The 6,524-nt window shown below is 33.4% G+C and overlaps 1 protein-coding gene across 1 annotated transcript in view; it reads right to left on the reverse strand.

Moving 5' to 3' along the window:
- The window catches only part of LOC106868371 (histone-lysine N-methyltransferase, H3 lysine-79 specific), a 199,658-nt gene that overhangs the window by 3,192 nt on the left and 189,942 nt on the right, over positions 1-6,524 (reverse strand). The window lies entirely within an intron of this gene.

Below are 6,524 nucleotides of genomic sequence, written 5' to 3' on the forward strand. Positions count from 1 at the left end.
GTTAGATGTATACAAAAATGCAGTTTTGCCTTCTTTTGGTGAGTAACTGCACATTAGCGACATGAGTTCCTTCAAGAAAAATACGCATTCTGCAACTATTTCTTCAAGAAAACTACCATTACATGCCTTGTAATTCTGCGAAAATAAACTTTAGCCGCGTTTTTAATAAATAACCGTAGACTTGTGCACATTAGCGACAATAAATATGGTTAGATGTATACAAAAATGCAGTTTTGCCTTCTTTTGGTGAGTAACTGCACATTAGCGACATGAGTTCCTTCAAGAAAAATACGCATTCTGCAACTATTTCTTCAAGAAAACTACCATTACATGCCTTGTAATTCTGCGAAAATAAACTTTAGCCGCGTTTTTAATAAATAACCGTAGACTTGTGCACATTAGCGCCATGAATTCTTTGAAGAAAATATACATTTTAGACTAATTTCATAAAGAAATATACAATCGGATGCCTACTGCATCTGCAAAAATATGGCTTTGCCTCATTTCTATACATTACCGTCGACATCTGCGCATTTGCAATAATTCTTTCAAGAAAAAGATACATTTTGCACCTATTTCTTCTGGAAAGCTACGATTACATTTCCTAATGAGTCTGCAAAAATATAGTTTAGCCATATTTCTGATAAATAAGCGTGGGCATGTGCACATTAGCGACATCAATTCCTTCCCGAAAAATACGCATTAATTTTTTCATATCTACAAAAATATTATTTTACCTCATTTTTGATAAATAACTGTAGGCATGTGCACATTAGCGACATCAATTCCCTACGTCTGCTAAAAGAAAAAAAAATACGCTTACAAGGACCTAGTTAGTAAATCTGCAAAAAATTTTTGATAACCATAAATTTGTGCACATTAGCAACATTAATTCCTTCTAGAAAAATACGCACGCATTTTACAGCAATTTATTAAAGAGAACTACAAAAGATGCATAGTTAGTCTGCAGTTTACCTCTGTTTTGATAAACTGTAGATTTGTCCACATTAGCAACACCAACTCCTTCCGCAAAAATATGCATTTCACACTAATATTTTCAAGAAACCTACGATCAGATGCTTAATAAGTCTGCAAAAACATAGTTTTACCTCACTTTTGATATATAACCGTCCACGCGTGCACATCAGCGACATAAATTCCTTCCTTCAAGAAAGAACGCAGGTTTTTTTACTCATTTCTTCTTGAAAACTACAATTAGATGCTTAGTAAGTCTGCAAAAATATTGTCTTTACTCCTTTTTGACAAATAACCGTAGACATGTGGACATTAGCGACTGTAATATTTGTTCAAAAATACGTATTTTGCTCCTATTTCTGCAAGAAAACTACAAATAGATACCTGTTAAGTCTGCAAAAATATAGTGTTGCCTTATTTCGATACATAACCGTAGACCAATTCCTCCAAGAAAATATTTCTTGTCATAATGCTATGTAAATACTCATTATAAAGTCATTGAAATATTGCAAAATAAGTGTTTTCCCAATTTCAACAGTTTTTAATTTCCGTTTTATTTGCATCAACTAATATCTGTGGAGATTCTATTTACCAAACATTTCAGAAAAGCCACAGTTTTTCTAAATGCATAAATCGGAAAAACTTATTCATCATTATAAAATTATTGAAAATCTAGAAACATTGCCAAATGGAACTGAATTCTTAGGTTCACATTAAACATTGATGAATTTCAAGTTGTTTTGCTTTACCTTTTTATATTGTGATGTGGTGTTTTATACATTAAACAATCGCTGTGATGATTATATTTATTGATCCTGTGCCAATTTCAAGTCGTCAGATTTAGAAGTTCTTGGGTTTTTTTTTTATTACCAGCTGTGAAGATTCACATTTCAGAAAAGCTATAGTATTTCTAAGCAAAGCAAATTGTGAAAACTCCTACTCCTGGATGTGAAATTGTTTACACATTGCAAAATAAAATGTTTTCAGTTTCTCTGGACTCTATACATTAAGTATAACTTTTTACAAATTAAATATAGACAGTTCCAATAAATTTTGATTAAATTCTTCAGAATGGCTCTCATGTTCTTAGGCTCATTTTTGTTACGTGTCTCCACAAATAGGAGGAATTCAAGCATTCTGCCTTAGTGCCCTTTGGAATTACAGGCAAAGTCTGACAAAAGAGTCCCAAGAATACAGTGATAACCCCGCCTATTAATAATTTAAAATTTCTTAAATCTTGCAAGCTTTGATCCAGAGCTTCCCAAGATATTTTGTTGGCCATCGTACATTCATCCAAAATAATGAGATGAAACTTCTGCAGAATTCGTCCTTCTTCTCCTACTCTGTCTTCAGTGCTGCTATAAGCATTCACGACGGTAGAATGGTTATTTAACGTCTCACCAAAAATGTGTAAGCCTATTCTATTATTTCAAACTATGGAATATCACTTTCTGTGATTCAAAGTCTTCAGATGTTTATAAATTTTAATATCCTAACTATGATAGATTCCTTTATCGTAAGTACATAATGTTTTATAGATAGATTAGCAGAGATACCTGGCGTTGCTCGGGATTAAAATGGTATAGTTTATATATCCTTTCTACTGGAAGCACAAGGCCTCAAATTCAGGAGTAGGGATTAAGTCGATTACATCAACCCCAATGCGTAACTGGTACTAATTTTATCGACCCCGAAAGGATGAAAGGCAAAATTAAAGAAATATAAGCAAATGGACGAAATAGAAGCACATGTATGGAACTGCTAATTTAACGGTAAATGTCACAATAATTATTACAGAGAGACAAAGAATTATATATATATATATATATATATATATATATGGGATAAATTTCTTAATGTAAGGGTAAATATGTAATTATAAATACCTTGCAACTGCTGCAATAATTATTAACTGGTCATAGAAATAGTAAATGTGTATTTTTATATATACCTTGGACCTTGTCACTTCATTGTTTTTTCATGAGTTTCACCTTTAGAACTCATATACATTCAGGCATGTCAGTCGTAACATATGTATATGTGTGTGTTTTAATGACGTACATAACTCGGAAACACACACACACACACACACACTCACAGACAGATATACATTCATATACAAAATGTGATGTCATTGTCGTCAACAGGACATTATAAAATGTCCTGTTGACAATAGAAAGATTATCTCTATGAAATTTTATATTGTTTTAATCGAAATGAAAATAAAATTTCGTACTGACACAGGTCAACCCTCATATACATATAGTAAGATAGAATTTCGTATTGACACTGGCCAGCCCTCACACACATATAGTAAGATAGACACATACATACATTCACGCATGTCAGTTGTCACATATGTATATGTACGTGTAGGTGTGTGTGTATATTTAATAACGTACTTAACGTGGAAAGACACACACACTGAAACATATACATACTTATACACTTACACACATACACTCAGACAGATACACAATCATACACAAAATGTGATGTCGTTGTCGTAGAGGTATAAAATGTCCTTGTTGACAATAGAAAGATTATTTCTATAAAATGTTTTAATCGAAAGGAAAATAATGGAAAGGAAAATAAAATTTCGTATTGACTCTGACCAGTCTTCACATACACACCTGTACACTCACAGACAGATAAACAGTCATATACAAACTGCAACGTCGTCGTCAGAAATGTATGTGTTTAATAACGTACCATTACATATGTCTGTAACATACCATTACATATATATATATATACGTAAGTGTAGATGTGTATGCTTAATAACGTACCTAACGTGGAAAGACACACACACATATACATATGTGACATATACACACTCACACACTTACACACATACATTCACAGACAGATACACAGTAATATACAAAATCTGATGTCGTCGTGGTATGAAATGGTCCTGTTGATAATAGAAAGATTGCAGCATGGAAGACGTTTGTAAGCCATTCAAGAACACACAAAAACCGTTAGTTTCACTTCAACGTTTAAATTTCATTTGTGTCAAAATATTTTCGTCGCTTTGAAACCACGACCTGTTCACTTAAAAAAACTTCGACATGCATCTGAGAAAGTAACAGTTAGTTCATGATATATGTCTATAAGGCGGAGAGCTGACAGAAACGTTTGCACACCGGGCGAAATGCTTAGCAGTATTTCGTCTACCTTTACGTTCTGAGTTCAAATTCGGGGTCGATTAAGTACCAGTTGCGTACTGAGGTCGATCCCCAAAAATTTCGGGCCTTGTGCCTAGAGTAGAAAAGAATATATATGTGTCTATGAATGCATGTATATGTGTAAATGTACATGCATGCATATATACATATACGTATGCATGTATGTATGTATGTATGTATGTGAGCGTTTATGTACGTGTGTAGAAGTGTCTGCATGTGTGTATATGTGTATGTACATGTAAATGTATGTTTATGTACTGATACGTGTGTCTGTTCAAGTTGCATATATAACTGTTACTCTGTCGAAGGTTGTATATATATGTTCCGAGTACACGATCTCAGATCAAGTCACTTGCTATGCAAGTACATCTCCGTAAACAGAAAGATAATCTCATTGAAATGTTATATTGTTTTAATCGAAAAGAAAATATTTCGTATTGACATTGACTAACCCTCACACACATATAGTATGTTTAATAACATACCTAATGCAGAAAGACACATTGTGAGACATATACACACACATACATTCACAGACAGATAGACAGTCGTATCCAAAATGTGACATGGTCGTGGTGGTTAGAATGAAAAGTAAAAGTATAAAATGGAAACATATAGTATATTTAATAACGTGCCTAACGCGGAAAGGAAGACACATACTGTGAGATATATACACACTCATACACTTACGTACATACATTCACAGTCATATACAAAATGTGACTTTGTCGTCATGATTAACCAGTCCTCACATACACATAGTGTGTTTAATAATGTACCTAACATGGAAAGACACACAAACACTGTGAGACATATACACACTCATACACTCACACATATATTCACGGACAGATACAAAATGTGGCATCATCACCATGATTAGAATTAAAAATAAAACGATAAAAGTGAAACAATATATTACATTACAATATATATGTTATTCTTTCACTTTTATTCTTCAAGTTTTACACGTAGTATGGAACCAGTGCCAATGTTGCATTGCTTTAATCCAAAAAAATTACATGTTAACAATCATGGGGTCTGATAGTATTACCATGTAAAATTTGATTTGATTTGGTTGAGCTGTTTGAAAATGCATTGGGAACAGAGAGACAAAGGATTTTATACATATAAATAGATTACAATAGTTTTGCTAAAACTTTGAGATGTTCATAGATTTCTAATATATATATATATATATATATATATATATACACACACACACATGGCTTACTAATAGTTTCCTGCATCTGAGAATGTGACGCGTGGAAAATCTTTCATGGCATACTGTGGATTTGGTTGACGGAAACTGAAAAAAGCCCATTGTATATGTGTGTGTGTGCATGTGTGTGTGTGTGTGTGTGTGTATGTTTGTGTATCTGTATTTGTCCTCCAATATCGCTTGACAACCAATGCTGGTGTTTTTACATCCCTGTAACTTAACAGTTCAGCAAAAGAGACTGGTAGAATAAGTACTGGGCTTACAAAGAATAAGTTCTGGGGTCGATTTCCTTGACTAAAGGTGGTGCTCCAGTCAAATGACTGAAACAAGTAAAAGAATAAAAGAACACGACTGCACGTTGAGAAAAAGTTAGAAATTACAAGAAAATATGAGTTGCAAATATAAAGGGTAAAATGTGGAATGAGAAAAAAAGTAAAAGGAAACATAGCTGCAAAAAATTTTAAAGTTACATCTCTTGATAATATTCAGGCGCTTCTAATCAGAACCACATGAATTCTGCTTCTGAGTCGCTCAAATTTAAACTCAGTGTTTATTAAATGATATCTACTGTTTTAATGGATGGAGTACCTCTTTTTGTGGTTCCTATCAATAACAGAATGTTAGAACGTTTAAATACCTTTATAGTTCCAAATATAGTGTCTGAGTCTCAGTGTGGTCTTCGTTCTTCCAGGGGCACAGCTGATTGTATCTTTACTGTCAGACAATTACAAGAAAAGTTCATTGAACAGAATCTAGTTCTATACCATTGCTTTGTTGATTTGAGCAAAGTATTCAGTACTGTTAATCGAAATGATCTGAGGCTAATTCTAAGGAAAATAGGTTGCCCAGGAAAATTTGTAAACATGATCAGGGCTTTGCATCAAGATATGAAAGCTAGAGTTAATTTTGGTGGTAGGCTCTCTGAATCTTTTGCTGTGGAAAATGGAGTAAAGCAAGGAGACCTTGATGCACCCACCCTCTTTGCAATATACTTTGCTGTTGTGTTGTCACATGCTTTTCAAAACTCTGAGGAGGGTATTTACATAAAATATCAAACAACAGTGAATGTTTTCAATCTGACCAGACTGAAATTCAAAACGAAGGTTTTTACTTCACTCATTAGGGAACTTTTGTAC

This window comes from Octopus bimaculoides, chromosome 28 (genome assembly GCF_001194135.2).
Source record: "Octopus bimaculoides isolate UCB-OBI-ISO-001 chromosome 28, ASM119413v2, whole genome shotgun sequence".
In the NCBI taxonomy this organism is placed as follows: Eukaryota; Metazoa; Mollusca; class Cephalopoda; order Octopoda; family Octopodidae; genus Octopus; species Octopus bimaculoides.